A 12065-nucleotide genomic window follows, 5' to 3' on the forward strand; every position below is an offset into this window, starting at 1 on the left:
AGGCACCCAAGCAATGGATTAACTTGTTGAATTAAAACACATACCCCAAAGATTTTAAAATGTGAAATTACTACATGATATAGAAAATTAAAATATATGTATCGTGGCTGGCATTCCATATGGGTACTGGTTCATGTTCTGGCTGCTCCTCTTCTGATCCAGCTCTTTGCCATGGCCCCAGGAACACAGTAGAAGATGGCCCAAGTGGCTGGGCCCCTGCATCCCTGTGGGAGATCTGCAGGAATCCCTTGACTTCTGGTTTCAGATCTGCCCAGCTCCGCAGTTTTGTGGCTATTTGGGGAGTGAATCAGTGGATGGAAGATCTTCCTCTCTGTCTCTCCCTCTCTCTCTCTGTATCTCTGCTTCTCAAATAAATACATGAAAATCTTTACAAAAATTTTAAAAAACACTAAAATATGTATAAACAACACACAAGCAGAATTTAGACCTCTCCTTGGCACGGATTTGCTACCATCTCGTTGGACATGTCAAGTCTTTTATCTGTCTATGTCCATACATGATAAGGCCCTACAAAGCCACCACTTTGCACTACTTCAACAGAATATTAAAGGATCTGCTGCACATCTCAACCCAAATGTTCAAGCCTAGAATATAACTAAAATTGCAGTGTCATGATGTTTAAGTAAAAATGCTTATTTTATATTTTAAAATATAATTTTCTAATAAATTAATATCACCTCAATTTAGTTAATTATTGATATTTTGTATGCAGTGGCATATCCTAATTTTATTATCTTTCTCAATTTCTTTATTTCTCCATAATACTATACTATTTTGTAATACTATCACAAACTACATGTAAGTGTAGAGGGTAAATATGAAAGCCACTGTGAAAACACATTCTACACAGGCATACAGTGACAGAGAACTGCTCACATCAAGAAGGCACTGGGCTACAGCTCTTTTAGGCAGCAATCTCCAAGGAACACATGCCCTTCTTGACAACGGGCACCTTTTTCAGTTTTTATAAAAGTGACTCTGGCAATCTAGCAGCTGTATTTGGATTGCAACTCAAGAATTTTCCTATGAATCATTTTTGTTAAATAATATTTCTTTAAATATGGGAAACAAAAATATTGGTTGAAAACTATAAAATTAAGTTCTATGAAGTTGAAACAATAAAAACAAAGGAGCATTCCTTGAGCAGAATGGTAACATGGTAGATGTCCTGGAAGTCTGCCTACCTAGGCGAAGGGCAAAAATTTAAAACAAGTTGCTATATTCAAGGAAATTAAAAGAATTGCATCTTTAAAATTTAGGTTTATATTAGATATAAAACGTAGAATAATTTTGCATACCACTATAGAGGAAAAACACTAAATTGTATCACTGTGAAATTCACCACGATATCTGGAATGTGAAAAAAAAGTGTCTTAGAATCTATGCATTAAGTTTTCAATAGAGTTAGATTACAGAAAACAAACACAGTGAAGGAATGAGATCTACTATAGACTTAACATGGTTATGCCTTATTGGACTTATTAAACCAAGTGCACACACTAAAGTCTAAACTTTAAGACCCAGAGATATTAAAAGGCATTGGGCAGATTTAAGTGACAACTGTCCTGATCAAATTTCCATGTTAGAAAACAAGATTTTGTTTTCAGTACAAAAAGAACAGGGATTCAGGGAGGGACAGAGGTTAAAATGCAAAGGACAGTCTCCAGTTACAAGGCTGAGGGAACAATTCTGATGTGACAGGCTAGTGGCTTGAACTAGGATTACAGACGTGGACAAAAGTGGACAGTTTTCAGATCATATCATAATAGAGACATAGCTGAGAACAGAACATACTTCTATAGTTCATTCAATAAACCTTTGCTGATGACATCCTAGGTACTGAAAATGCAGAAACAACAGACATGAATGATCCTATTCTGCGAGGAGCTTTCTCTGATGAATAGAACCTAGCTGGATTAACATATTGCCTTCAGACATTGGAAGCAAATTGGCTTGGGATCATTACATTTTAAGGTCAAAATTAGATTCTGGCCGGCGCCGCGGCTCACTAGGCTAATCCTCCGCCTTGCAGTGCCGGCACACCGGGTTCTAGTCCCGGTCGGGGCGCCGGATTCTGTCCCGGTTGCCCCACTTCCAGGTCAGCTCTCTGCTGTGGCCCGGGAAGGCAGTGGAGGAAGGCCCAAGTGCTTGGGCCCTGCACCCCATGGGAGACCAGGAGAAGCACCTGGCTCCTGCCATCGGATCAGCGCGGTGCGCCGGCCACAGCGCACCAGCCGCGGCGGCCATTGGAGGGTGAACCAATGGCAAAAGGAAGACCTTTCTCTCTGTCTCTCTCTCTCTCACTGTCCACTCTGCCTGTCAAAAAAAAAAAAAAGTTAGATTCTAACATTCTCTATAACTTTCTTTAAAATGGTCCTTCCTAAGGCGAGCATTATAATTGCAACATGTTAAGCCACTGATTTGGATGCCTGTGTCCCATCACAGAACTCTGATTTGAGTCTTGGGTATTCTGCTTCCAATCCAGCTCCCTAATACTTTTTCTGGGAATTAGCAGTGATGGCTAAAATATTTAAAGTCTTGCCACCCATGTGGAAGATCTGGATGGAGTCCCTGGCTCTTGGCTTCAGCTTGGGCTAGCCATGGTTGTTGCAGTCATTTGGAAAGTGAACCAGCAGGTAGATCTCTCTCTCTCTCTCTTTCTCTCTCTCTCTCTCTCTCTCTCTCTCTCTCTCTCTCTGCCCATTCTATCTTTCAAATTAATAAGTCTTTAAAAGAAAAGTGGTCCTTCCTGGAGATGACCCTGTCCTTTAGCTGTCTGTTAAGACACAAATAGAATGAAAGAAAATGCTGTGATTTTAATGGTTTTTATTCTTCTCATGATGGACAGAAGGTGATGAGTAGGAAGACTCATCAGGACTCACCCAGTTACATCCCTCTATTGGCTCCACACACACCTCACCTTTATTTGTTAGTGTTACTGCCACTATTATTGCTAGATTAGCAGTAGTAGTAAAGGATGGCTTAGTTTTAGATGATGATGCTATGTTGTGGAAATTTTGATGAACAATTGTATCTCATATGTGGTTAAAATACTAGGTTGAATTGTATATTTTTAAAATTTCAAGTGGGATGGAGAAGGAAAGAGTTCATCTACTTTGTAATAAAATCTTGCTGTTCAAGATGCAGAACATAAAATAATTTGTTATTCCTCCCTACTGCTTCTTCCTGAGGTGTATGGAGTTACAGAGAGAAGAGAAGCAGCTGTAGTGAAAGCTGCAGCAATCTCTCTTTTAGACAAATCTAAACATTCCCCCAAAAAGAACCCCATTAACCACATGTTCCAGGAATCCACCACAAGTCCACCTGTTCGAAAGCAGCTGAATTTGCAATTTCAGTCCCGTAAAGCTAAAAGGTGAGTGGAAAAAATGACAAAGAGAATAGAAAGAGATTAATAAGAGAGTAAAGCCAAAAATCTCATATGGTGTGCCTCCCTGCATCTGTTTGCATATCTGGAGGCTGAAAAAGATGGTGATTAATATAATTAGATTCATCAGAGAGTCATTGAACACATACCAGCACACTTAGCACTATCTCATTTCTACGGGGGCAAGAGAATTATGGCCCATTTAGGATTAAAACCATACTGTGTCCACTTCCAAGGGATCAGTTCAGTGACCACATATTATTTGCTCATACAGAATAATTGGTGGTATTATGTACCTTTGAAACTTCTGCCCCATTTAGCATGTGCCATTCAAGATCAATTGAGGGGGGCAGGAGAGTAATAGCAAATTCTGGTATATTATTCAAAAACTATCATGCAAAATGAATGACAGGATGAAATGTGGTCCGCATTTTTTGTGTGCCAAGCATCATTCTGAGAAATTTTGCATGTTATATCATACAATTCTAACAATGGCTCTATCAAGTGAGTGAAACCCCTGAGGCAATTAGGATAGAGGTTGAGAAACTTTATCAAGGAGCATAATTTGAAGCTGCCAGTAATTTCATGAATCTTGCATACCAAAAAATGCCCTTTATTTTCATTTATGTTCAGAATGTTGGAAGGCACTTTGCAATTATTTAAGAGTACTTGTCCACCATCGGACTTGGGCTTTTATTTCATGTAAGAGGCACCGCAGTAAAAAAGTCCTGTGATGTGGAGATGATTACCATTGCTTTCTTTCTGTGATTGATCAGACATTAGTTGAAAAACAGTTCTGATGTAATTAGGTATCCATAGAACAAAACAGAAAGGAAAGTCTTAAAATCTTAAAGTCCTTAAACATTAACGGAAACGACAGACAGCAGAAGAATATCCACAAGTACTAGTGTGTTTAAAGATTAACAATCGTAGATTAGCAAAAACAAACCATGACCAGTCTAGAGTTGGGCTACAGTTGGTTTCTTTCTCTGATTTGCTTTTGTTTATCTACTACCTTCCAGAATTTTCAGTCAAGAAGGATCCCAAGCTGGCTTATTTTACAGATTACTAGACAAACGTCCCAATCTATATTTTTCAGATCCAGCTCTGAGATAAATCACTTAAGTGATTTTACATAATTTGATATATTAAATTTTCAAGTCCACCCTCTGAAACCCTCAGAGTAAACCCTAAGAGTAATATATAGTAGGATTCTGGTAAGGACCTGATAACATTAGTTATATGAATTTTTTCAGAATTTGTAAAGCCTTCTACAACTGGGAGCGTTTGTAGATTCCAAAATAAATGACTTATTTCGATATTTCCAAGACAAAATACTAAAAGCATCACTGGAACATCAGTTATCTATTCCTACAGCAGTACTGTTTTCAAAAACCCATAGGAAAAATCTAGAAATTGGATCCTTCTGTGGCTATATTATTCCACATGACTTGAAGAATCAGTGTATGATTTTAATGCAGACTCCTACTCTGCCTGTTGATAATGCCTCTCCGAGTAGGGCCTCGGAACATCGTGTTTTTCTGTCTGTAATACTATTTCTTCTGTTAATAACTAATGGGCTGTTACCTGTGCTTCAAAGCCCAGCCCAAATATTTCTTCTATACATCAAGTTCTTTTTTAAGAGCATATGCAAAAGCATAGTGAGATTTAAGAGTGAGTGTAGTGAGCATCTCAGACACTTATCTTACCCAATTCTGGTGCACTTTTAACAAAATGTGGGCGAGATAGAAGTACAAGCACATTATATTGCATCTGGGTAAATTTTACACATCCTCTGTGATTAGTGTTGTATGATCAGAAGCCAGAATCCCTGAGTTTTACTTTACAACTTGCTGCTTATATGGTCATGAACAAACCACTTACCAGCTTCCTTAACAAAATAGAAATAATTTCCCTCACATCCTCTATTACAAAGTAAATATAAGAATCTCTGCTCATTTCAAAAATTTCAAATCACAATTAACTAAAATATTTTCTGGATTCTACCTGATTATTAACTTTTATAAAATGGGTTATACATTTAAAATGATTCTTTAATCTTGTATAAGGCTTTCAAAATTGGGCAGCATATGATTTGCTGAGAAAATCGAATCAAAAGGTATTTGCTTAAAACAGTTACTAAAAATCTTGGCGTATATCTACTAGAAAATTCACTTTCTACAAAATCTTTCTTTGTAACAGACCAGCACAGAGACTAACTAGCAGATGTGTGGATTTTTACAACTAAAATGATGGCACCAGAGCTAGGGTACATATTTTAAACTTGGAGACCTGTGGCCAGCAGAGAGGGCAAAAGGGAAAAATTGACCTCTTCTGAATTCAGACAGGGGGCAAAAGGTGAAGCTAAATTGTGAGAAGTGGTTCTGGAGTGAGCTATTTGCCTATTTTATATGGCCATGCTGAAAGCTTGTTGTGAATAAATAGGATGTCCAAGCACAAGAGGTCGTTATTAATCTTGCAAGTGCTTAAGCATCAGATTATATTCACAGAGATGGCTTTGAGGAAGAATGAGTGGGCAAAATGGGTCAAATGTTTAATGCTTTATGCAAAGACAGATGTTTTTACACCACCTCATTGGATGCAGACATTAACAAATAGTGGAAAGAAAAAGAGGAAAGGTAACATGTTCAAAACAAATGAGCTCTCCGAGGGGCACAAATGAAGGGGCAGAGAAGTTGTGGGAAACAAACAAGATTGCTGACTTGGGATAAGAAGCTAAGATAGAAAAGACTAATAGTGAAGACTAAATCTACACGTAAAGATGAGTTAGTGAAAGAAGACTGACTTCATGAGATGTAAATAAGAAAATTTTATGAAGACATGTTTGCTCTTTGTCTCTTTTCCCAAAGAAAAATTCAGAGAGGGGCCACAAAAACTAGAGAATGTTATCCTCTGGAAAAATGCCATTGTTTTATGTAAAAATACATAGATGCATGGTTAGAAACAAAACTACTTAATGTAATTAGGCCACTGTCCTTACTCCAGAAAATCCTAGGTTATTTATGATTATTTCTGAGCTTCCATTTGACTCTAGAGCTCTATCATTCTAATCATGAGGGAGGCAACTGAGAAACTGAGCATTTGAGCAAAATGTGAGAAGCCTTCATGATATTGCTTTATTTTGGAGGTGGGAGTATTTTTTGCTGCCATTTGTTTCCTTTTAACACATTTTGCCAAGGATACTCAAAGTCAGCTTTCTTCTGAAGGCTTTTGGTGAGTATAAAATTGATGTACTAGCTCTTTGAGAATTGCTATATATAAGGTTAATTGGCCTCCCTCTCTCTCTCTGCCTCCCTCCCTGTCTTCTCCCTCCCTCCCTCTCTCACTCTTTCCTATGTGGGGGAAATAATGTTTTCTAACCCTAGGGCTCTACTTCTTGAGCTAAGACCATTGGGTAGCACTCCTGCTCCAGACACATGCCAGAGGCTTACCAGTAGAGATTTATAAGCATCTTCCAGAAGCTGAAATTCTCGGCTAGCCCTACAGATGTGTGGCCTGGTAGCTAAACTTCTCTTCTCCGACTGCCCCTATTTCTTACCTAGAGGTTATCACTTAGTTAATCCTCTGCCTGCGGCACTGGCATCCCATATAGGCACAGGGTTCTAGTCCTGTTTGCTCCTCTTCCAGTCCAGCTCTCTGCTGTGGACCAGGAGGGCAGTGGAGGATGGCCCAGGTGCTTGGGTTTCTGCACCCGCATGGGAGACCAGGAGGAAGCACCCGGCTCCTGGCTTCAGATCGGCGTAGTTCTGGCCGTAGCGGTCATTTTGGGGGTGAACCAGCATAAGGAAGACCTTTCTCTCTGTCTCTCTCTCTCACTGTCTAACTCCATCTGTCAAATAAATAAATAAATAAGAAAATCCTTCCTAGGTGGTATGATCTGTAATGTTCCTGCTCTTTCTAGTCTCTCAAAAGTCAAGATGGCATATTTTGGACTAGTGTGTTCTATACACCATCAATTGCTCCCTGGAGATCCTTGTCATCAAAACTTTCCAAGCCCATGAAAAAGATGGGCTTCATGTCCAGATCCTAAATTATATTTAGTATTCTGTATTTACTATTTATTATTTATTTAGCATTCTGATAGCTAAATGATAGCATATTGTCTGAAGTTTAATATGAACCTAAGAAAAAATTTGTCATGTTATTAGAGCTATTATATTAGTTATAATTCTTTTGGATAACAGTTTTATTCTTATTTTACTTCTGAGGAGTTTATATGAGAACTCTTATGAAACCAAGATAATAGCAAAATAGTAGTAGGTAATATTATATGCCAGACACTCTTCAAAGAACTTTTAACATTTAATCTTTATTATGGTCTATAAGGGAAAGTACAATTATCATCTCTATTTTATAGATGACATAACTGAGGTAGCATACCCTCTTGAAGGTTTTGACAGTGAGTAATAGATCCATGACTCAAACTAGGGCATGTAACCCCAATAAACTGAAGTAAGGGTCATTGCTTGGACATAAAGATTACAAAATACAGACCTTTGCCAAAACACTTTCTGATGATGCATCACTTAGTAACTGTTAGGAAAGTGGCCCTACTAAAACCTATTAATAGTGGTTTTATGCTAACATAGCTTAGTCATATGTGAAACCAGACATAATGTAGAGGTTGAATTGCCTTCACCAAATTGTGGTGAGAATAGGTAGTTCTACCAGGCAGCATAGTCTAATATCTTGGAATGTGGAATTGGAATTAAGACTACCTCGATTCCAATCTTTATCCCTTACAAAAAATGTGACTTTGAACTAGCTACTTAATTTAAGGCCACTTAATCTCTGGGAGGCTCAGTTGCCTCTTCTCAGAGACAGAATGATATATGCCCCCTAGTGTTTTTTGTGAAAGTAGGTGCAAAGTGCTTAGTAAGTTCTCAACTAATGGAAGCTATTATCATTATCATTATTACACATTCTCCAAGGCCCAGAAGAACTCTTAAGGTGACATTAGCTGCTGATGACACTAAAGAGAGAAACAAAGAGCTCCTTATTTATGCACATCAAACCTAAGAGTAAGCAAGCAGCAGGGCAGCAAAAGAGGAAGGAGAGAAAGCAACATATTTATAATAAAGAAATTTCATAATCATGTGTATGTATTTAGGGATTCTACATACTTACATCATGAGTGAGAAGTTCTGTTATTGAAAATGTTAATAAACATTTAGAATGGAAAACACAATATCCTTTAGCAGTTCAATTATATCTAGGCAGTTGTAATTTGTTTCTGTTATAGCTAATACGCTTTCATTCTAAAGAAGTTAAGCGTAAGTATTTTTCAGCCAAGTGTTGGTCACATTATTTTAATTTTTTATTAGATTTTTACCCTTTGAAGAGTAGAGTTTGATAGCCAATACAGTCTGACATAAAACACATTGATGAGTCATTAAGCTAATCATTGAAATCCTGCTGAAAAATATTTTAAGTCACCTGTAAATAAAATATATAATTATGAACTTGAACACCATTAATCATTTAAATTTAATTTACAATTTCTTTTAGACATTAATTATAAAGTCAAAAATGTCAAGCATATTAAAATGCTGGCATGACAGAAGCCCTGAGGAGGAACATAGAAATATTTTTTTTTTGTTAGAAGATCAAATAATCCAAAAAGAATTTGCTTTCTTGAACCAGAACTGCATTTCAGCTTTAAAGAGATGGATATTTCACAATAATCTCCCTGGAGCAATTAGTATGTGTTATATTAACTATTAACATTATAGAAGTAGAAGCCCAGATTTCCATTTCACATCTACTTATATAATTTACCTATTACTAAATTCTAGTTCAAATAAAATAGAAACATGAGATGGCGCAAATTGATGCCCTCTGGAGACTGATTTTAGTGTTCTGATCAATTTGGTTCTATATAAGGTCCTATAGCTTTTTATAGTAACAGTAGTAGTGCCAACTCAAGAACTGGAGTCATTTCTGTGTCTCACAAAAGCCTGCTCTACAGAAGCCACTGTGGTAGAAAGCAAAATTTAAAGGACCACGGGAAATGCAATCTGTCAAAGATGCTTGTGGAGACCTCTAGGATGTGATGCTTGAGCTGATCTGTAGAAGGGGCACACCTAGTGACTGTGTCAAGTTTGTCACAGTGGTGAGCTTACTGTTCTCATAATTGCCACTGATGAGGGAAAGCCCAAACAATACAGCCAAAGGGCCCAAAGAGGAATTAATTGTGACACATACAAGAAACAGAGCAAGACCGACTGTGTGGGGATAGAAAGCAGAAGAGAAAATAGTTCAATAAGGTTGGGAACAGTTGAGTGGAATGATACAGGAAGTGAGCAAGCCACAGGACACTGTTAAATGATTTAAAATAGGTAACTGACCGATTTTGCCTGTTGATAGATTTGTTTAGGCTACTAATAGGAAAGTAGATTTCAGGACTACAAAGAGAAAGTATCTTAGTTTTTTTGTGTCTAAGCAGGAAATTGTAATTTTCACTCTCATAATGTTCATTAGTGATTTTTGCGATGAAGGAAATCTAGTCTGCACTAACAGCCATTAGCTACAGGGACTATTCAACACTTAAATGCAGCTAGTGTAACTAAAGAATTCAAGTTTAAACTTTAGCATTAACAAGTTCAAGTTAACATTTAAAATGCCACATGGTGGGGCCCACACTGTGGCATAGTGGGTGGAGATGCTGCCTGCAGTGCTGGCATCCCATATAAACAGCTGGTTAGAGTCCCCACTGCTCCACTTCTGGTCCAGCTCTTTGCTAATGAGCCTGAGAAATCAGAGGAAAATGGCCCAAGAACTTGGGCCCTGTGCCCACGTGGGATACCCAGAAGAAGCTCCTGTCTCCTGACTTTGGCTTGGTCCAGCCCCAGCCATTGTGGTAATTTGGGGAGTGAACCAATGGATGGAAGACCTCTCTCTGTTTCTCCATTTCTCTCTCTTTCTCTCTCTCTCTCTCTCTCACTCTCTAACTTTGCCTTTCAAATAAATAAAATAAATCTTTCTTAAAAAGCCACATTTTAAAAAAGCCAATTCAGTTAGTGACTAATGTTTTAGACAGCTTTGCTCAAGGGAATTACAATCTAATGTATTAAATGATTTCAGTACAATGCAATTTAGACACGATAGTGTAGTTCAAAGTGGGAGTGGAAACAAAGATAACTTGAGTAATATCACCCCTTACTTTTTTGGGGGGTTATCAAGTATTGAATATAAATGTTAGTTTCTAAACCTTATTCTCCTTTTTTTTTCTGTTGCTTTTTTATCCTGTAAGAAGTCAAAGGGAGTTGGGGAATGACAAAGAAATCTTCAAAGAGAAGAATTGTTCTTTCCTGCTTAGATTAGTTGGCACAATCTTAGGATACTGATTAGTTATAGATTTCTTGGGAGACTCTGTTGTATACTAGTTATTCCACAATAATATTAATAGTATCCCCTTACATCCCTAATAGTGCTTTGTGTTGCATGATAAATTTCATGGCCATCCTATCCAACCACTACTGAAAGTATTAGTTTCTTGCACAAACTATATTTAAAAGAATGAGTAGCATAAGATAATATACAGCTTCAAATGTCTTGTTAATATTTTCACTACGAAGTTTTAAAACATGGAAGAGTACAATTAATTATATTTATTGCATGATAAGCTGTAACATTGTATGAAGTTGATGATTGTTAAAACCATTTCAGTGATTAAACTTCTCAGGTTCCTTTTAGTGATGTCAGTTTAGTGTCTTTTGTTAATCCTTATTTGCCTCACTTTTCTCGTAAATAACTTAATAACCACCCACCAATTCTTTGTTTGACAGATTAAATGGTATAAAACCTGAGAAAAACAGCATGAATGGCATAAATGACAAGGATCATTTGAAATGTGAAAATATACTTAATACAGAAGTTCTGCTTATGATTTTCACAAATATACTTAAGGAAGCAGATAGTTAAATAATAGCAACAATTAACTAGGATTGGTAGAAAACCTTTAATTTTTAAAATCTTACTCAGTAGTCTATTTGTCAAAATAAATATTGTCAAAAGCTTAATATAAGAGTTTCCAGGTCAAACAAAGAAAAGGACAATGTTCTACATCAAGGATTTATCTACTAGATGTGCCTGTGAAAAAGACTTTCAAAAAATTCAGACAATTCAGAGCTTTTGAGTGGGAAGATACGAAATATGGTAAGAAAGTAAAACAAAAAAAATCTATGACTCAGTTTCCCATTATAAGCATGTCTACAATTCTTTATTGCTCCTTTCTGAATGCTGAACACGCTTGACATTTTTCGAAATGATGGAGAACATCATTCAGTGACGTTCTTTAGATCTCTGCCATGCAAATGTAATGCTCCTATCTAATAGAAAGTTGAATTTAACACTTTCAAAGGAAAGGATCATTCTATGTAAGACATGGCTACTGAGAGAGCTGTATTAATACAGAGAACAGTTAGTTATACTTGTACATGGTCCTAAATTATAATGATGGAACAAACAGTGAAGGACTAAGAGGCAGTATGCAATTTAATCCACAGCTGAATCCTCTGAGCTTACATTTACTTATGAGTTACAGGATGTAACTGTGGGATGAAGGGCTCCCATTAGGTAAGAAATATTTTTGCATGTAGCATCCAACTAAGTTTGACTAATAACAAAAATTCTGACA

Source organism: Lepus europaeus, chromosome 6 (genome assembly GCF_033115175.1).
Source record: "Lepus europaeus isolate LE1 chromosome 6, mLepTim1.pri, whole genome shotgun sequence".
Lineage (NCBI taxonomy): Eukaryota > Metazoa > Chordata > Mammalia > Lagomorpha > Leporidae > Lepus > Lepus europaeus.